Source organism: Antechinus flavipes, chromosome 1, assembly GCF_016432865.1.
Source record: "Antechinus flavipes isolate AdamAnt ecotype Samford, QLD, Australia chromosome 1, AdamAnt_v2, whole genome shotgun sequence".
Lineage (NCBI taxonomy): Eukaryota > Metazoa > Chordata > Mammalia > Dasyuromorphia > Dasyuridae > Antechinus > Antechinus flavipes.
In genome coordinates this window covers 26,134,223-26,156,765 of record NC_067398.1, presented here as the reverse complement: position 1 = coordinate 26,156,765, position 22,543 = coordinate 26,134,223, and positions in this window count along the sequence as shown.

Here is a 22,543-nt window from a genome sequence, read left to right as displayed (position 1 = left end):
CCCAGGTCTTCCATTCCACTGGCATAACCTTTGAGAACTCAGGGCCACTACAAGGCCATGATAAAGCACTGGAAAATGACTTTGGTAGAGAGAACTTGATTAATTATGGAAATTTTTTTGTATGCTCCTCAATTGCATTTATCCTTCATTACTTGTCATATTATCAATATTGTTATTATTATCATTCTTCTTATAGCAAACAGAGGTTGTGAAGAATCAGTCAGCATATATTGAGCACCTACTAGCCAGATGTGCTAGGCACATAGTATCAAACAGTCTCTGTCCTAAAGACCTCACAAAAGAGAAAATTTGTAAGCTTATAAATAAATTCAAAATAAATACAAGACAAAATTTGTTTGCTTTGAAAACTAGTAGGTGAAGAAATCAGGATATAATTGAGAAGTAGATACCTGAGGTGATGCCTGAAAGAAACCCAGGACTTTAAAATGCAGACATGAGAAGGTAGTACATTCCGAATAGAAAATAGACAATGCAAAAGCATGGAATTAGGAGATGAAGTAGTGTGTGGGGAGGAAGATCAGTTTAGCTGGACCTATAGACTGGGAGAAGAGGACTCATGTAAAATAAAGTCATAAATGACAGATTAAGAATTGAAAGGGACCCTATAGGCCTTGTATTCTTATCTTTTTATTGTTGAGATGAGGAATGGGACTCAGAATAATTTTCTTAAGGTCACAGCACTAACAAGAATGGAGCCCACTGATGCTTTTGTGTTTGTTATAAACATCACAATAAAGACTTGAACTTGGTTCTTCCTGATTCCAATGCCAACTCTCTATCTACCATGTTACACTGATTCAAGTTGGAAAGGCGAGTTCAGGCTCAGGTTGGAAAGGTCTCTAAAAGTCAAACAGAGAAGCTTATATTTGTTTCTAGAAGAAGTAAAATGTTTATCCCAGTCTTGGGATAAATTTAGTTTGTCTCAGTCTGAGACAAATCATCATTTGACAAGTATTTTTTATGTTAAATGTTCAGCATAATATTGTATTGGTTTGTTTTTTTTTTAAATCATTATTATTAAATTATGAGAATCATCCCCTCTAGTTATCTAAAGGGTAGGTGATGAGGCTAATCCTGCTTTCTTTTTCCCAGATTGTCAGGGGATGATTCTTTCCCTGCCCTCATCTTTCTCTCCAAAGATTAGAATCCTGAGTGCCAAAGGCTGCTGAACACTGGAGGTCTCTGCCTCCCACGATAAAGGATGCCATGCTGAGACTGGAATAGATATAGGTTCTAAATGGATGTCTATTCCACTCTATAATGGCAATGCCATTGCCTGTTATTTATATTGTAATTTCCCAAACTTCTGGCTCTCACTTTTCTTCTGTAGCAAGCAATTCTTTAGGCTGAAAAGATGGAAGACTTTCCTTTAATAATTCTCAAACTTAGCCCCTACACAATACACATAACACCTTCCTGTCCTCCTATTTATTTTGGCTGCAAGGTTCAGTTTTCCACTTCTCAGTGAATTACATTACCTCAAGCACCCATAAGAAACAATACCGATGGCTTCTCTCCTTCTCATACTTTGTTTCTTCTCCTCTCTCAGGATCTGATCACATTGGCTAGCGACTTTTCAAAGTGAATTATTTAGTTAATAGGTGGCCTTCCTTATTTTTGTCCTGCCACTGTAGAATTGTTGGAATTTAGGAAAGAATGAAATCTCACTGACCTCGAACACAGGGACAAAGAGCCCATTTGTATTCAGCTGATGGCTGGTCAATTTGAGACAATTGAATAGGAGACACAGCTTGGGGGAGCAGGGAGAGGACTGGACTTATGAAGCACATGTGTCTATCTGGGGGCAAGCCATTTTCCAAGCTTTATTTATCTCCTCCAATAATCTAGGGATTGCACTCCACATTTTTATATTATATTATATATAAGAATCAAATGAGATAATGCGTGGAAAACATTTTTCAAATCTTAAAGTAGGACTTCATGTTCAAATTTAGAATCTTTGTCTCTAGAGAAGATAGAAGAAAATCTTCCTTTCTCCTTCCTTTTTCCTTTCTCCTCCTTTCTTCTTCATCCTCCTGTCTCTAATAAAAGGGCCACTCTTAGGGCCTGATCCCACTCCTAATCAACTGGGAGGTTTTGACCTGCTGCATTTCTACCCTTCTGCCTTTCTTTAAGTGTCCCTTCTTGCTAACACACACATACACACACACACACACACACACACACACACACACACACACACTTAGTAGGAACATCTGATTGACTTTAGTCCTACAACAACTCAGAATTTCATCAACCTCATCTTTCCTAGTAGCCAGGATTACTAGTGGGTACCTGAATGATGGGATGACTTGGTTACTTTTGCTACCCTGTATATTTTTCACCTCACTTTCTTCCTTTTTTATTCTAAGTTATAAAATATGGCACTGGTAAGGGAAGAGATGGAGATAAATTTAGGAATTAAGATATTTTAAAAATATAGATATTATTTCAAAATGAATAAATTCTCCCATCTTTTGGAGGCCCAGTAAATAATCCTATATTTAGAAATTAAGGTGATAAGAAAAAATATAATCAATACAATATTTCAAAATTAATAAAATATATCACTTTTTGGAGACTTAATAAATAAGCACATTTGTAAAGGCCCTGGGACTATATCAGTGACTTTTTCTCAACAGATCAGTTAGTCAGCAAGCATATATTAAAGGGCTTGCTGTGTACCAGGCCCTGTGCTAAAGACTTGGGGTGCAAAGAAAGGCAGAAATAGGGTCCTTTACCTACAGGAGTCCATACTGTAATGGAGACATCATGCAAAAACTAGATGCCTAAAAACAATACAGACTAACTCAAAGGTCATCTGAAAAGGGGAGGCACTGGCAACAGAGAGACCCAGAACAGACCCCTCTGGCAGAGGGTGACATTTGAGTTAGGTCCAGAAGGGTGTCAGGGAACCAAAGACTCTGGAAGGGGCCAGAACATTCCAGATATTTGGGATTCTAGAATCCTGAAACAAAACCTTTGAAAACTTAAGAAATCATGAATATCAGCTCCCCTGCCTTAAGGCAAATGAATAACTAAACCCACCTGGAAAGATGGTTTTTCTCTTCTCAAAGCCAAGAGGCCCTACAAGCCCCTTCTTAATTGCAACCCAAATCGTTTCCATTTGAACTAAAGCCTCATTTAACCTGCCTAGAACTTCCTTAGGGTAGCATGGGGTTAGGTATGGCAAACCCTGCTACTGGGATTACACACTAAATCTGCTACCAATATGGTGAGCCCCCAGAGGAGGAGCTATCAGACTGGCTAGGTTGGAGTGAACCAACACACACTGAGAATGGAGCAGATCAAAACTTCCTTGATGATCAGCAGTCAATGTGAGTACTCATTATATTTCCTGCTGAGTGAGATAAGGAAACTCACTCTCAAAAGAGAGAAAGACAGAAAGATAGAGACAGCCAGCCAGAGACAAAGACAGACACAGAGAGACAGATAGAGACAGAGAGTCAGAGACACAGAGAGAAACAGAGACAGACAGACAGAGAAAGAGACACAGAGATAGACAAAAGCAGAGAGAGATAGAGAATACTCATGGGGCAGATCATCCCTAAATTAATTCTTATACATTCACAGGTAAAAGGAGCTCACATTTCCTGAATCAACCCAAAGATATTCATGGAGCCCATATTATGTTCAAGACAATAGCAAGAGGTATGGGAGATTCAAGGAAGCAGAGGAATAGTTCCCCATGTAGAGATGCTATGGAAAAACCAGAAGGAGAGGAAGTCCCTAATGAGCAAGTAATAACTGAGCAAATTGTGGCTTATAAAATTAAATGATGGAATTTTATCTTCCTGGATGAAAGGATGATTCTGAAGAATTTAGAACATGGGAAGATTTTGAATTTTGAAATATGCTCAGAAAGTTACCTATTGACACAGAATATCACTGGTAGGTCTAGATTGCCAAAACAATGGAAGAAAGAGGAAGCGAACCCATATTGACAAATATATTTATAGTAACTCTTTCCATAGTAGCCAGAAATCAGAAATGAAAGGATTATTCTCCTGTGGGGAAATAGAGAAACAAATCGTGATGTATGATTATAATGGGATGTCATTGTGCCATAAGAAACTTTGAAATGGATAATTTCAGAGGAATGTGGAAAGACTTTTTGAACTAACACAAAAGCAAATGAGGAGAATAATTTCAACAACAATATAAGAAAAATACCCTTGAAAGGTTTTCAAATTCTCATTAATGCAATGATAAACCATTTTGAATCCAAAAGAATCTAGATGAAATTTGGCATCTCCTGATAGAGGAGTTAATATAGAATAAAGATAAAAATACAAATTTTCAGGCAGAGTTAAAGAAGGAATTTGTTTACTTGGACTCTGTAAGTAGGAATTGAGAGATTTCTTTTTTTGGGGGGTGGGGGGTTCTTTTAAAGCTTTATTTGTTCAGTGGGAGAGGGACAGATTAATTTTTTTAAAAAGTTATAGAAAAATAAAAATGCTAAGCTAAATAAAAGAGAATGGATGCAGACTGAAGACAGAACCAGATGTGCAATATACATAGTGACTTCAATATTGTGACTGAAAACAATTCTCCTCCCTCTCGCACCCCAAGCAGCCTGGCTCAAATTAGTCACAAGGACCAATCTTAGTGCTTGAAAACAAACCAGGAAATGCATTTACTTGTTCTTGGGACAGAGGTGAAGGAGTGTGATTGTAGAAGAGTATTAAGGAAAGTAGACAAGTCATAGCCTTGAAACTTGGGGAAAAAAAGAGTTCAGATTTTGCCACTGGTATTTTACTTACTACATGATTCTGAGCAAAACACTTAATCTTTCTGAGCCTTGTTCTCTTGATCTGTTAAATAATGGGGTTAGAACCTCTCACCAGAAATTCATTGATTTCTGGAGTCCTTCCACCTCCAAATTTATGATCCTCTGATTTATTTTTTTCAATAGTATTTTATTTTTCCAGATATATGTAAAGATAGTGTTCAATATTCATTTTTATAAGACTTGTGTTCCAAATTTTTCTCGATCCCTTCCTTACCTCCTCCTTCCCCAAAACAGCAATTTGATATAGGTTAAACATGTACAATCCTTTTAAATATATTACTATATTTGTCATGCTGGGCAAGAAAAGTCAGACCGTAAGGAGAAAAAACATGAGAAAGAAAAAGCAAACGAACAAATTTTTAAAAAGATGAAAAATATTGTGTTTGATTCACATGCTGTCTCTATAGGTGTGTGTGTGTGTGTGTGTGTGTGTGTGTGTGTGTGTGTGTGACATTTTCCATCTCACGTCAACTGGAACTGTCTTGTGATCCTCTGATTTTTTTTTTTTTATTCTTTGCTTTTGCAAATACTGAAATAAGGGCAGAATTGGGTAGCTATATGGCATCGGGTATTACTGCCTTGTCTGTAGACTTGGTTGGGCTGTTATTACAAAGCAGAAAGGGCATATCGGGAAATAATTGTGATTTTTTTTTAAAGGCACCAATCAAACTTTAAAACAGACACATCCAAATGAAAAACTTAATATACATGTAATAGACCTTTAAAATGTTATTTGACTAGACAAGGAACAATTAAAAAGATAACTAGCAATATAATAAAACAAGTGATTGTTAATAAATTCTAAATGATTGGTGGAAGCATTCATTGCTTTAGAAATTTAGAGGGGGCTTTAAGATCAAGCAATCTAGCTGGCAAAAAGCATTCATTAAACTCTTGCTGTGTTCCAGGCATTGTGCTAAGCACTAGAGATACAAAGACAATAAAAAGAAACAGCTCCTATCCTCAAAGAGTTTCCATTCTTACAGGGGAGATGATACAGTTACATCCAAGTGTATAGAATAAAGATAAAGAATAAACAGATGCTAATTGGAAGAGAGTCCTGACAGCTGAAGAAATCAGAATGAATTTTGTATAAAACAGAAGTTCTTCACATTTGGGGGGTCAGGAGCATTCTGGGAAAGGCTAGGGAAACTTTCTCAAAATAATGTTTTTAAATGCATAAAATAAAATGTGTGGGATTACTAAGGAAATGATCATACTGAAACATAGCTATCAATATATATTTAAAAAAAAAAAACAAAAAAACACAAGTTCACAGACTCCAGGTAGATAAATTGTAGAAGTTTTGGAATCATGACTTGAAAAGAGAGTTTGGAACTGTTTCCCTTTCTCCACTGCTTTCTCCTCTTCCTCCCCAAACCCAGGTCCAGCTTTGTCTTCCCCTATTAGAATGTAAACTTCTTAAAGACAGGGACTGTGTTTTGTTGTTGTTGTTGTTGTTTTTGTTTCCATTTTTATCCCCAGTGCTTAGTACAATACCTGGAACATCATAATAAATGATTTATTTCATTCCTCCCTACTTTCTTTATTGAAATTTCATCATATATGTTTTCTCTCTGAAGACATTATATCCCTCAGGAGGGCAAGCATGGTTTTATTTTTGCCTCTGTACCCCTAAGGTCTAGCACAGTGTTTGGTACATACCAGTGCCTAATAAATATTTCTCAAATTTTGAATTGAATGGAGAAGATGAGCCATTGGTCTCTCTAATGTAATATGTTTTGGTCCCCTGATTTTAGGGAGAGTGGCTTCTGTCCTGGCCATGAGTCAAGAAATCCTGGGTCATTTGATTTTGGAATCTACCAGGAAACTCCCACACTCAATCTGTATGATTCCAAATAGATTGTTCCTCAATTCATTGCTGACTGATGATCTGGTGAGTGATAATCAAATTTTGGAGACCACCCTTCAATCTGGAGACTACTTCCTAGCCCTACCCTTGAGCCATAAAATTAGCATATCTATGGCAGAAGCTGGATAAAATGTCTTGTTTCTGTCTCTTCTGGATTCCCTTACAATTCAGTCCACTTTTTAATGGAGTTACCATTACTTTCAATAAACTTTGCCCCTTGACTAGGAGATGGGTTCAAACCTGAAAATTCTTTTGAGATACCTCATAACACCAGTCTGGGGAACTTTTGGAGTCCCTCCTTCCCAACCTCAACATCTTCACATCTTTCCTTTCCATTCCAAAGATGGCACCAATCTCCTCCTAGTTTTGGAAGCATATACTTTGTACCGAGGGCAGGAGAGTGGTGGCAAGAAATTTGGTTTGGGAATCATAATGTAATGTCAGAGAAACTGAGGCAAGACAGAGATTGGTTTTTAATCTTTTAATTGTGGAGAGTTTAGGCTAGTCAACCAGGATGTGACTCATGTCCAAAAATCATTCTGGTCCTGAGTGACTAAAGCAGGGAACTTTTATAGCTAACTAGGGTTTGCAACCAGGATAATTTGCATATGGGGAAACAAAGGCATATAATGGGGAGCAAGGACACTGGGTGAGCTCATTAGCTATAATTCTATGAAAAGATCATAATTTAATTCTGACAGACTAGGGGTCAAGATAAGAACGTTGAAGGCAGGAGACCATGAGGCAAGGGGCAATACTCCAACGAAGGGAGAATTACCCTAGCAAGGAGTGAGATAATGCACCTTGATTTTATGATACAATGGAATGTAAAGTGGCTAGAGCTTCAAGGTTTTTCCTGACTCAATTCTCCAAGTCCTAATGGCAAGGAAGAAGAAGGGGGCTATAATAATTTTATTCAGGGCACAGCAATTCGGGGCATAACAATAAAATTCTGCCAATGACTGGATTTTTTCTGGCCTTCAATTTCCTCTTTTATAAAATTAGAGGGTTGTATTTGAGTCCTTTTATGCACTATACTTTGGGAATTCTAAATTTAACATTGTATGGAATTAACAAAGTGAATTTCATGGAATATAGCTTTAAACTATAGCCTACATAGAGCTGTAGCTAAAAGTTGCAGATGTTTGTCCCCTCCTGTTTCCCACCACCTCTTAATTAGCATTTAAGTACTTCTTTTAAAGGTGATGATGAATTCTCTTATCCAAAGATATCTGCTGGTATCATAGTTCTAAGGAAATTTAAATTAAGAGTTTATTATTGACTTGTATTCTTTTATTTCTGGGTTAGATTTCCATGATTAAAATGTAAGCCCCCAAACAATGAAAGAAAAGGCCAATCTGGTTGGGGTCTTCTGTGTTCAGGGTATTTAATCTTGTGTTTTGCAATTTTTACTTTGCACTTCTTTACTGACAAATACCTTGTCAGATGGGAAATGCCTTTTCTCAAGAGATCATAATAAACCCCTTTTTGCTTTTTCTTACTCTGAGAATATCTGATTGTTTTTGTGGTCGATACTGTCCCACTCAACATAAAGACCTTATCCCTTCAGGAAAAATATCAGCTCAGCTATGAGGTTCTCAATTCAGAATCAGAAGGTTTAAATGCTAGTTCCATTAATTCCTCTTTGACTTCCCTGGGTCTGCAGTTGTTCCTTTTGTGAATGAATGACCTTTAAGGAGCCTTTGAGCATTATACCTATGACCTTAGGATGAAGGAACCTTCAAAAGTTCTTCCGATCCAAGACTTTCTAATCTATATTTCTTATTTTGTTTTCTGAGGCTGGGACTCTCCAATTCTCCCACGCCAGAAAGACAGCAGTCATTCATGGGCCTGATCCCACTACTGTTTGTCAGAAAAATCTGACCTGTTCCATCTACAATTTGATCCAATTTCCCTCTTCTTACACAGCCCTATTGCTACCCTGCCATTCTTGGGGATTACCATATTGGTATGAAACCTGATCCAGATGTCCCACCAGCTTACTGCCCTGCAGCTCAGAACTTCCAAGCTTGAGAGATCCACCAGTCTCAGCCTGTTTAATAGGAAGCATTATAGTAATGTACTGCTATTTGTTTTCTAAAAGCATATTCCTATTTTTAATCCATAGCATTTCTTGGAAATAATGATTTCATTAGGTTTATTATTTAGTGATAGCATTAAGATTCTCTTCCTCTGTCTGTATTTCTGCCTCTGTCTGTCTCTCTCTGTATGTGTGTATTTCTCTGTTTCTCTGTCTCTCTATCACTGTCTATCTGTCTGTCTTACTCTTTCTTTCTCTCTCTCCTCCCGTATATGTCTTTGTTTCTTTCTTTTTCTGTCTCTCCCTCCTCTCCTTGTTTTCCCGTTTCACAATCTAGAGTACTATGTTTACCCACACTATTCTTCCATTAGTTTAAAGATTTTTCATCTTGTTTCTTCCCAGTCCCCAGATTTCCAATCAGGAGAGTCCTCTTTTTTTTTTTTTTTTTCATATATCTTCTAGAATATCCCCTCTGCCTTCTTCAGAAATAAAAATTAGGGTAAGGCGATTGTGATTTTGACTAAGGAGACTGAATTTAGAAAGTGCTAAAAGTGCTTGAAGGCAACTACTTAGCTAAAGAGTTCCTTAAAGTACCAGATACCTACTTCTTATATCATGTATGACAGCACTCCTTATTCCTATATCCCCACATCCCTGTTGGATGCAAGCTTCAAACATTAGCTTGAAGGAAAAGTGACTCGTAGAGAAAATAACACTGAAATCCTGTGCCTTTCCTGGTTTATTTGATCCAGTTGTGTCCTGGTTTTGTACTAGTGTGAAAATAGGGATTTTTTTTTTTTGATTCTTTGTATTTATCTCTTCACTCCTTATCACAGTATCTGGCACATAGTAGGTTCTTAAGAATTGTTGATTGATTGATGTCAGGCAGGGAAGGGTGAGATTCTTTTAAAGGGGGGTCCATTCTGTCGTCTAGGATTTTCTATAAGCCTATAATATATCCTAGCAGGGGATTTTCTGATCTCCTGGCTGGTGTGAACCAGATGCATTTTTATCTCTGTGGGCAAGAACTGCTGAGTCGAGAAATTATGATGCCCCACTGTATGGGTTCTTCAATCTGCCCATCTGTGTGAAGAGGGGGGAAAACATTGTACTGATGGATACCCCAAAATACAAAGAAAGAAGCTTAATGTTCTGAGCTCTCCAGATGCAAAATTTATGAGTTAAAGCTGGGGCTGCTGCTGTTAGCCAATGAACAGAGTTTATGACTACAAAAATCACCCCAGGCTATTAACAAACAAATTGATTAATGAGAACTGCCAGCAACAAGTAATTTCACAGAGATTATTACCTAACTCACTCTGTTAATATCAAGGCAGATACATTTTTTTTTTTATAGACTAAGATAAAGGCCAGAATTAGGGAATGCTGGAAAGAAGATGCATCTTTTGATTCAGGATAGGGGAATGCTTCAATTTATGACACAGAAGCTTCTCAAAGTTAGGTAATATCATTATCCTTGATAGACAGAGGAGGAAACTGAGTCTCCCGAGAGTCATTTGACTGGCTTGGGATCACACACTTGCATTTTTTTAAGAGACTAAGATAAATACCAGAATTAGGGAATGGTGAAAAGAAGATGCATTTTTATTTATTTATATTTTTTTTTGGTACAGGATATAGATATGAGGATGCTTCAATTTATGAAATAGAACAAGAATAGAAAATAAGGAAGAGCTCTGTTGTACTTTGAAAATCCCATTTATAATATGATCAGAGGAGACTGAAGGAACTAAATCCAGAAGAATAAGCCTTCATCATCATCGCCATCATCATCATCATTCTCATTCTCATTTATAGATGCTGTAAGATTTACAAAGGATGGTACATGTATTATAGTATTTAATTGTCACAACAATCCTGGGAAGTAGGTGCTATTATTATCCCCATTTTATAGATGAGGAAAATGAGACTGAGAGAACTTATAAGTGACTTGCCCAGGATCATGTAGTTAATATGTATAGAATTTGAAATCATCTTTGGATTCCAAGTTTTGCCACCCAGATGCACCAGCCTTAGACAGACTTTTGAAAGAAATTAGACATCATGGCTTATGGTCAAGTAGAAAAAAGTGCCAGATTTGGAGTCAGAGGGAGAGCCTGAGTCCTGAGAGGACCAAATGTTCACATTTCCTGGTTGTTTGGCTGCAGACAAATCACCAAGTGACCTCTAAAACGCCTTCTTCTACTCCTTTGACTTGAAGTTGGTTGTTGTGTGACCAAACATCTTATAAGTGAGTGCTAGAAGAATCATAATAAGGAAAGTTCTAAAACCAGGAAGATTGGGACTTCCTTGAGATCACACAGGAACTAAGTGATGAGGTACGATTTGAACCCAAGTCCTTGGACGCCAGACTACTGCTTTTTGGAGTGCATCCCACAACCTCCCTTGTCCATACTCCCTTGCTTTGCCTAGATTCCATGACACCCTTTGATTTTGTGATTATCCAATACCAAATCCTGGGAAAAGGAACCTGGGAAATGATTTAGTCCCAGACTTCCATTTGACAGCTTATTTGAATTCATATCTTCCTGCCTCCAAGTTCAGTGTTCTATCTGTTGAGCCACCCAGCTTCTTCTGACATTGTGTGTGTGTGTGTGTGTATGTGTGTGTGTGTATGTGTGTGTGTGTGTGTGTGTATAATTATCTCATTGGGTCTTTTTAACAACCCCATGAGTTAGATAACATTACTATCCTTGTTACACAGAGGAAGAAACTGATTCTCTCAGAGGCCAATTGACCTGCTCAGGATCACTCCTCTCATATATCAAATGCAGAAACAGATGTGAGTATCCTGCTGTCTTCTGTCAAATCAAAGAGATTTGCAAAAAGGTGAAATAATTTCATTCTTCTCACCAATGTTTTTGTTTTGAAAAACATAATTATTTTTCACAAAATACTTAGGTTAACATGATACTGTTGTTTTTAATGGATTAACATATGTTTTAACATAGATTCGTTATCATTTCTAACATAGTAAATATCAATGTTATAACTTACAATAAAAACTCACTGGGGTCCTCAATGGTTTATTTAAAAGTAAAGGGGTTCTGAGGTTAAGAAGTTGGAGAACTACTGTTCTAGAACATCATCTAGGTAACCCCAGATTATTCATTTAATCATTTTACAACTTCATATTTCCCTACATAATCTACCTTAAGACTTCTTTTGCAGTATTTGTGTATGTGTATGAGTATGTATATGAATGTGTATGAGCATATGTGTGTGTCTATGTGTGTATAGACATATACTCAAGATACATTGTGACATAGTGGAAGGAGAGTGGTCTCAGAACCAGGAAGACCCTGTTGACACATTCTAACTGGAGCACCCTGGCAAGTTCTTCCCCTTTCAGTGCCCTGGGCAGTGCTAAGACTGGAAGTTTCAGAGAAGGGATAGATTTACACTGGTGGAGAGAGTTTCATCACCCAGGTGTTCCTTGTGCCACTGAAATCACAGTGTAACTCCTATACCACATATACACATATAGAATCACACATACATATCGTGTGTGTGTGTGTGTGTATGTGTGTGTATATACACACACATACACATATATCTGTGTTATCTATATTCATATATATATACACATATACACATGTGTATGTATATAGGTAAATATGTGTGTGTATATATATATATATGTATTGGTGTGTGTATAGTTTGAGAGAGAAAGAGAAAAGAAAGAAATGGAAAGAAGGAGAGAAGGAGAGAGGGAAGATAGAGGGAGAAAAAAGAAAGAAGGAAAGAGGGAGGGATGGAAGAGAAGGAAAGGAAAGAAAAGAAAGAGAGAGAGAGAGAGAGAGAGAGAGAGAGAGAGAGAGAGAGAGAGAGAGAGAGAGAGAGAGAGAGAGAGAGAGAGAGAGAGAGAGAGAGATTTTAAAGGACTGGACTGAGAACTCACAGTCTAAGATAAGATAAACTCATTTAGAGCAAATTAGTGTCAGACAGTTACTAGCTTGCACAATCCTTGGAAAGTCATTCTCGGCTCCACTCTCAGTTTCTTTATCTGTAAAATGGAGATAACATTTATACTATCTTTCTGAGGGGAGTGCAGTGAAAACTGCAAGTTCTATGTAAATATGAGATATTATTAGTCACCAGTCCTTGTATAGGAGATGTGAGAGAGGAGGAGCATCTTAAGGAAAATAACATTTTTTTTTCCCTAAACCAAGGAGAAGGGAAAGAGTCTTTCCTCCTGAACCCGTCATTTCCTCTGTATTTTGCTATTCCAATGAAACCCATTTCCATGTCTCAGTCATGTTAATAGACAGAGAAGCATTTGGTGCCTCTGTACTTTACTTTAAAGAACTGAAGCCTTAATTTTCTCATCTGTAAAATGGACATATTATCTACATCATCAACCCCACAGAACCATGAGGAGCTCTCTATAAGCTCTATATAGATGTGAACTCTGATTATTCCCCAGAGTTTAAACCGTCTAGGGGGAGAAACATGGAGAAGAAAATAATATCTCCTTTCTAAAGCAAGTTGGGGGTTGGGCTTTGGCAGGAAATAGCCTTTTCTTCTAAGCCCATCCTTTCCTCTCTCATTTGTTATTCCAAGGAAGCCTATTTCCAGGTCTCAGGAATGATAATAGCTATGAAAAGTCTTCTTATTTCTACATGGGATGGATTTCTCAGAGAACTGATCCTTGCCATAGTTTGGAGCTACAGTTCTAGGAAAATCCCCTCTTGCTTGTATCCTTGCTTAATTTTGGACAAACTGCTTTGTAATCTATAGTCCCCCTGTTTTTGTACCCTGAGAGGGGAGTACTAAATCAGGGACAGTTGGGGCCCAAGATATGATAAAGTTGTTTTAGGATATAAAAAACGCTATTTTGTTTGCCTCACTTTCCTAGATCTTGGTGAAAGTGATGCCCCTTTCCTGCAGTAATTGAATAATTGCTTTCTGCTCTAGCTTTGAAAAAAATGTCTATTTGGATTATTTGGGGTTAGTGATCGTTGTCCCCCACACTTCTTTTCAGTCTATTAAACTGGAGCCTCTACTTTCTCAATTGTAAAATGGAAATAATGTTTAAATAGATGCTGCTGATTATTTTAAGGAAAAGTCCATTTATTCCTATGCTTTCAAGTGTTTTTAATAGGAATGGATGTTGGATTTTATCAACCTACCTACTCAATGGATAATTGAGAGACAAAATGTTTTGCATTTATTAAAAAAAAAAAACAAAACAACAACCCAACAACTTGTATTTATTTCACACTTTTTGACTACCTATTTCTATGTGCACTTGTCAGAGTGGAAACTGGGGCTGTCTCCTCATCTGTGAAATGAGAACTTTGGACCAGATGCACTCTGTTCTATCAGAGCCCATTGCCAGGGAAAGCATTTTTATCTATACATCCCAGCACCAGGCTAGGCACCTTGCATGTCCCTAGATATTTACTGAGTAGCTTATTGATTGATTATAAACCCTAAAGCCAAGTGAGGCTCAAATCCCATGACAGGAATAATTCAAGCTAAAAGAAGAATAAATGATTTCATTTTACACTTTGCACATCTTAAAGGGCTATATAAATGCCAGCTATTATTATTGTTATTATTAAGTCTAGTATAAAGGCAAGCTATTATTATTCCCCCAAAATCAAAGGGGAAAGACCCAAAGGAGAATAACAAACATCTCTTTCTAAGTCTTCCTTCCATCTCTGGTTTATTATTCCACTGAACGCCAGAACCAGGTCCCAGCTGTCAATAGAGAAGCTAACCAGTACCTTGCCTAGGTTGGTCGGGAAGCAAGAGCACCCATCCTGGCCCAGTCTCACTGATTAAGTATGTCAAGAAGACAAAGGCCCTACTGTCTTTGTTCTTCCTGGTGTTTTTCTTAAGGTGCTCTCCCCAGCTCTGGAAAAAGTCCCAAGACCCTCTGGGGAAATCAGGGTCCCTGTCAAGCAGATAAAATAAGGAGCAGCCGAAAAATCTGAAGCCTGAATGAATACTGAGAAGGACCCTGATGGAATCTTGGCCACTGGTGTCTGAACTGCATGGAATTCCAAAGAGCGGTCAGGATAACATCTTACATTTATTTTTTATTTATTTTTTGGCTAGGTAATTGGGATTTAGTGAATTTGCCAGAGTCACACAGCTAGTATTAACCATCTGAAGCCAGATTTGAACTCCAGCTCCTCCTGATTTCAGGACCAATAGTTTATCCAGTAGACCATCTAGCTAACCTGGAGTCAGGCTAATGTGAAGTGAGGAAGACTTTTTTACTTGCTGCTTTTTCCCCTTTAAAGTTCAGATCATTTTACAGTTGAAGTTGTTAAAAGCTGGAAGATAGTCATGATTTCTGGCTGAACTCTAGTGCCAGAACTTGGCCTAATGAGGGGGAAAAAAAAAGGTTAGACAATTACTTCTTTATAAAGACTAGTGGCTTTTACTGTTGGGGAAAAAAATCTGAAATATTGTTCTTCAAGTATAAGATTCAGTTCTTCCCCCTTCTATAACTTTTTTTTGGCTTTAGTTCATTAACTTTCTTGTGACTTTCAGCTAAACTCCTATCAATAACCACATTAAAACAGCAGAGCAAGTCCAGGAAGGCCATATTATCAAGTCAATGTACAATGACTAAGTAATTCTCTGGGAAAGGTTTTTGGAGCATCTCTCTGCAATACAGATTAGACCAGAAAGACAGAACAGACTTCTGCAGCCTCCTCTACATCATCAACTTCTCTGACTTATAGCAATTACCTCATAGAATATCTTAGAGAAAGCTATATATTATGTCTAGGAACCTTAGAAGTTGTTATAGGCTGAGACTAGTATTTGGTTTGGATTGAAAAGAAGTGAATTGTAAAACATTTATTAATAAATTTATCAATAAGTATTAACTTATTGATAAATTTTTTAATACTTTATGCCAAGCATTATACAAAGCTCTGGAGATACAAGTAGAAAAAGAAGGAACTCACTCTCTAATTGGGAGATATAATGATGTAAAATAAAGGACAGCTGTGGGGGAAAAGGAAATGGCCCCCAAGTCCTAAAAAGTTAAGTAGTGGGGCCAGTGTGAGGCACAAAGACCTTTAGGTTACATGAGTAGGACAGAGAACAGTGTTGAGGGGCCACAGACATGGAGAAGCAAGACTGGATGACTTTTGGAGGCAGTAGTCACAAAGCAGATGGAAAAACATGGTGATCAGGCCATCGTGTCATTAGAAATAATGCCATTGTTGACCATCATCCAATCTCAAGTCCTGTGAGCAGTCAAAAAACCTGGGCTAAAGAAGATGGCAAGAGAGAGAGCTTCTCCACCCCCTGGCCACCAGTGATGGGTCTTCCTACCACCAAACTAGCTCAGATAGCTCACATAAATCACCTAGGGATGTTTACGGAGCCTGAGCAGGAGAAGGTGTTTCAGCAAGAATATAGCATTGATTCAATTGGTGGATCTTTCTTGACTTGGCTATTCTGGTCCACTGCTCAGAAACCTGAGAGAACAGAGTAATTCCCACCTCCTCCTGGGTTGTTATTGTCTTTAAACTTACACCACAAGGAATCTGTATCAATGGTCCCACTTATAGTCCCCTGAGCCAATGAAATCTTAAGCAATATTTCAACACTTTTTAAAGAAGAAGTAGTTTAACATCAATGACAGACACTGTTACTACCACAGAGGTGATCAAATCCAGGTGGGGAAAATGAGACCCAATGAACTCATAATTTGCCCAAGATCACACAGATAAATCAAGAAGAGAGCCAGAATCTGAACTTGGGCCCTCTCATGGTTTCATCTATATTTACTGTGTCTGTAATACCTTAAGGTGACTTAGTCATTTCCCTCTTCATTCAATCAACAAAGTTTTGAATGTCTTCTATATACAATGTAGTGAGGAGGAGAAAGGAAGAGGGAGCAAGATAAAAGGAGGTTTTCTCCCCTGAATTCCATCATACTGAAATTGTTTCATACTGCCTTCCAAGGCTTTACCACCCCACAAATGCCTACTTCTTTTTTTCATCTTTCTCACAGAAAGAGCAAAAAATGCATTCAAGGTGTGTAGTATTCCATTCGTGTTCTCCCTTATTTTCAGTCCTGTGAATCCTTCCTGGGGGGCTTCTGGTCTATCCTTAGCTCTATTCTCCTAGCTCTGCTGAAGAATTTCACTGCCCCTCCTTGGACTCAAGCAGGAGCCAGCAGTGCCTGTCTCTGCCAGGGGAGGGAAGGGGACTCCCAGAAAGAGATCGCCAATTCGGCATTTCAAACCAGATAGCTCAGAAGCATCTCAATATAAACAAGTTCAAAAGAGAATTAAATATCTTTCCCCAAACTCATCCCCTTTCCTAATTTCTCTATTTCTATCAAGGGAACTGCCATTCAGGTAGTCTGTCCGATTAGAAATATTGGCATCATCCTAAGTTTTTCCCTCACCTTGATCCTTCTTAACCAATACATACCTAAATCTTGCTAATTCTCCCTCGCTAGCTGTCTTCCATGTGTTTTCCTTCTTCTCACTAATCCAGACAACACCCAGGGCAGACCCTCACCTGGACTGGTGCTGTCTCCTCCTAACTGGTCTCAATTCTTCCAGCCTTCTTCCTTCTAATCCATTCCCCCTACAGCTATCAAGCTGTCAAGGATAATCCAGGGGAGGTTCCTAAAGTATGGGCCTGGTCATGTTACTCTCCTCCAAAAAAAAAGTCCAGAGCCTCCCATTTGCCCCAAATATCAAATATAAACCCCTTTTTTTTGGCATCGAAAAAACCCTCACCATCTAGTTCCACTTACATTTCTAGCTTGTTCTCACAATATTCTCTCTTACTCACTCTGTGTTCCAGCCAAATTGGCACGAGCTGCTCCTCGGGCTTGGGCTCTTCTTCCACCTCCCCCTACCTTCCACCTTGGATTTTTTTTTAACTTTACAGAGACCTTTCCTGATATCTTGTATTGTCAGTGGCCCCTTCTTGAAATGATGATATATTCATCTATCTGTGATCATGTTGTATCTTTTTTTTCCCTATTTTTTTTGCTAGTTCTACAAGTACATTCATTTAAAAAAAAACACACACACACTTCCTTAGAACCATGTTGGGAAAAATCAGAACAAAAGGGGAAAACCATGAGAGAGAGAGAGAGGGAAAAAAAAAAACAGAAGGAGAAGAAGAAAAAAAAAAAGTGAACATAGCATGTGTTGATTTCCATTCAGTTTCCTTAGTTTCTCTCTTTGGATGCAGATGGTGTTTCTCATTGAAAGTTTATTGGGATTTTCTTGGATTACTCAACCAGTGGGAAGAACCAAGTTTGTCTTATTTGATCATCACACACTCTTGCTGTTATTGTGTACAATGAAGTCTTGGTTCTGCTCGTTTCACTCAACATTAGTTTGTGTAAATCTTTCCAGGCCTTTCTAATATCAGCTTGTTCATCTATAGAACAATAATATTCCATTACTTTCATATACTATAGCTTATTCAGCCATTCCTCAGTTGATGGGCATCTACTACTTTTCCAATTCTTTGCCACCACAAAGAACTGCTACAAATATTTTTGTACATGGGGTCTTTTCCCCTCTTTTATGATTTCCTTGGGATATAAATCAGGAATGGCAATGTTGGATCAAAGGATAATGGTGCATCTTTCTTGCAACAATTTCATCTCTCACAGAATTTAAGCTTTGTGAGGTCAGAGACTCACTTTTTCCTGGTCTTTGGATCTCTAGAGTGCTTTTCACTCAGCAAGGACTTAATAAATGCTGATTGAACTGAGCAGAATTTATTTATCAGGTTACACTTATAAGTCATAGATATGGAACTGGAAAAGTGCAGAGACTATATAGTACAACCCCCTTATTGTACAGATACAGATAGTTTATGTAACAAACAAGTTGTGTGACTGGAAAAGTCACCTAACCTCTTTGTTTTTTCTTCTTTCTTTCTTCCTTCCTTCCTTCCTTCTTTCCTTCCTTCCTTCCTTCCTTCCTTCCTCCTTCCTTCCTTCCTTCCTTCCTTCCTTCCTTCCTTCCTTCCTTCCTTCCTTCCTTCCTTCCTTCCTTCCTTCCTTCTTTCCTTGCTTTCATAATTGAGGTTAAGTGACTTGCCCAGGATCACACAGCCAGGAAGTGTTAAGTGTCTAAGGCCAGATTCGAATTCAGGTGTTCCTGACTTCAACCTCTCTGTTTTTTCATCTACAAAATGGGGGTAATTATAGTACCTATCTCACAGGGATATAGTAAGTAATAGCTAGCACCAAAAGTTTACACTGCACTTCACACATATTTCATTTAATCTTCACAAAAATCCTGTAAGGTAAATATTAGCATCCCAAGTTAGAGATGAGGAAACTGAGGCTGAATTTCTAGATAGAGAAATCACAATACATTGAAGCATTTTTTTTTTTGGACATAACAAACACAGCAATCTGTTTTCCTTGAGTATACATATTTATAAGTTTCTTTTTTTGTTTGTTTGTTTGTTTGTTTGTTTTATCAATGGGTTGGGAAGGAGGAAGAAGAATGAAGAGAATTCAGAACTAAAAATAAACTAAGGCTAAAAGATTAGATGATTTGCCCAGGATCACATAGCTAGTAGATATCTGAGATAGGATTTATACTCAGGTCTATCTGATTTCAGGCCCATCTTTCTCTACCCACTATGCTACCTAACTACCTCAAAAGAGTGCATATTATATATGTAAAGCCCTTCGCAAACTTTAAATGCTAGCTCTTATTATTTAGTTTATTATTGTCCAGTATCACACACCTAACAAAGGTCTATATAAACTCAAGTCTACATGATTTGAAGTAATTTGACCTCGTGTACCAGAGGCCCAGTTTAGCTCTATATCTTTTGTGTTAATAAGTGTCCCCCAAAAGTTCCAGAATTCCCTTTAGTTGACCTTAGGCACTGGGGAGGGGAAAGGTCCCTTCAGAGCCTACTGAAAACTTTCTTTATAGATGCAGCAAAACTTAGTCTATCCTGGCTTCCCTCAAGTGGGACAGGTATCGATTTCATTACTGAGTCTCAGTAGGTGCAGTTTGATCTCTTCCAAATCCCATTAGCCAGGGCTCTTTGGCACAGTGTTGCTTTGGAAAAAAAAAAAAAAAACTGACCATGGTTTTAATTAAGTTTAAATGTACTGGATTCATATTTTATTGAGTCACATTAATTGAAAGGCAATAAAAAAAAAAAAAGAAGCACACCTCCTAAGAGAAAGATGTCCTGGAGAACATGGTCTGTAAATAGAATGAAAACAGGGGTGGGCAGGAAGCTGGTGTAGATTCCATAACTCACTGGGTCATGTAATGTTAACGCACACGCCTTGCCAGAGGGAAAGAGCCTGAGTTCTTGATCATTTGGTAAGGCACTTATATGGTCTATCACAGATTTGTCAAGTGACACAAATAAAGTGTAGTTTATCCATTTTCTCGATTGAGACTAACTATATTTTTCACCTGTAGTTTAAGAAATGCCCCGGAGCAAGAAAAGAATACACTTAGGAGGAAGACATCCATTGCAAACATCCAGACTGGCAGCTCTGAGGAGGCCCTGGTGTACAATTCCCAGCCCAACCTAAAGGTCCCTTTAACAAAGCATAAACGGAAAGAATTGTGACATTGGAAGTATTTGCATGCTCCAAACAGGAAGGCACTTTCAGCGAAAGTAGATTTTTATTTTTGGCTCAGGGTGGCCACGCTCACTTATCTCCATCTGATTCCAAGTGGTATTTTCCTTCTGTGTGATTTCTGAATTCAGAAATATCAGTTTTTCCACATATAGACAGGATTTGAGGAGTTATCACATATAGACAAGTTTTGAGGGGTTATCAGGGGGAGAACACAGAATTGTGGGTAATGTAAAGCTACTTCTTAACATTCAAGATTGACTTCTCTCTACTAGCCAGTATGGAATTCCTAAGTGGAGTCTCTCCCCTCAGACCTGTGGTAGAGCCTTCCAAGCTCATATTGGTCTGATCAGCCACACTTGGACACACTGTACCTCGTACAGTGTATGTATCCAACATGGTGATGTCATTTTGGTCCTCTTCCAGAAAAAAGGACAACAATTTCTCCCCATCTTGTATGTTTTTGATTCATAGATGTACGGAGCCAGAAGAGATCTGAAAAGTCATCCAGTTAGATAAACTTTGGAACCTATCTTTGCATGTATTTGGAAAAATAAAATGCCATTATAAGATAAATAAATAAATCAAAAGCCCCATTCACTAAGTCATTTAATTTTTAGTTCCCTCAATTTATAGATGAGCCCTAGAGACATTAAGTTTGTGACTCAAATTCACAAGAGTAAGTTACTTTTGAGCTAGACCTCATGCATGCTGTGGATATAAAAACTGATTTTTGTCAGTTAATTTAAATATCAAATATAAGCAAATCACAATTAGAAAACACGTTCTGTAAGTTCCATTTCCCCTTTCTACCACTTTATCTAGATTGTCCCTCATGTCTAAAATCTTTTCCTTCCCCTTGGAATTCTTAGTTTCTATCAAGCTCCAATCATACCACCTCCTGTGTCTGAGATATTCCTTAGTCCCAAGCTGCTTGCACTTCCCTGCCAAAATTACCTTTTACTTCATGAGAGCATGTCTTTCTAAGTACCTAACAAGTACCTAACAAAATCTCTATTCCTTCATGTTTCAGAAAAAAATCTCTTTTCTGGGAGTATGCATGAAGAGATAATGTATTCAAACATAACCATTTCTACAGGATCACTCTTAAATAAATTTCTGATAAGTAAAATTATAGATTTATTCTTATAATTTTTTTTATCTAATCCCGGAAAAGTCATCTAACCTCTCACAATTTGTTTTCTCATCTATAAAATGGGGGTCTTATGGGGTTATTATAAGCAATAAATAGCACCAAAAGTTTACAGTGCACATATCTCATTTAATCTTCACAAAAATTATATAAAATAGATAATATCATCCCCAAATTATAGAGAAAGAAATTGAGGCTGAACTTTTAGGTAGAGAGGTAACAATACATCAAAGTATTTGTCCCTAGGGAAGGTTTAACAAAATCCTTATTGTCTAATTATTTTAAAATAGGATAGAATAAAGTTAAATAATCAGGTGATATATTCCAACACCAGTGCAAAATTGCATTTTTTTTGGTTTAAAATAAGGAAAGTTGAATATATAGATAGATGGCTAAGTGGACAAAAGAACAGATAGATAATGGATGAGTGAATGAATGGTTGGATGGACATATGATATAGCAATAAATAGATCAACAATTATCGCTGTTCCCCATCTAGTATAAGTAATCATCCTATACATTAGTATTAGACATTATTGAACAGAAAATTGGGGGAAGGAATATATCTTTTCTCATTATTTTAAATGGGAGAACAGAAAGCAGCTCCCAAATTTCTGAGATAAACCAACTCAAAGAAAGAGGCTTTACAACTAAATATATCCATACCTTCCCAAACCTGAGAAAGACCTTAACTGGCCTCTATTTTTAGGATTTATATTGGAAGAGAAAATCTACCAGAAAAGCCCCAACTCCACAAAGCCAGCAAAAATATCGTGTCAGCTTTGGATCATGTGAAACCTAGAGGAAGGGTTAAGCAGATCGTGAAATGAACACTGGACCCTAATTCACTTTGTAGAAGTCTAGAGCTAGATGACCTGAATGAAGACCCAGATCAATGACCAGCAAAACGAGCATTGTGGGCAAAGGAAGCAAAGGAGGCAAAATTCACCCTTCCAACACATTTTACTCCAATGCACAAAATAATTTATTCAGAAATGCCGGCTCTCTTTGCTTCTGAGCCCTCTGATTTATGGACAGTTCATCTG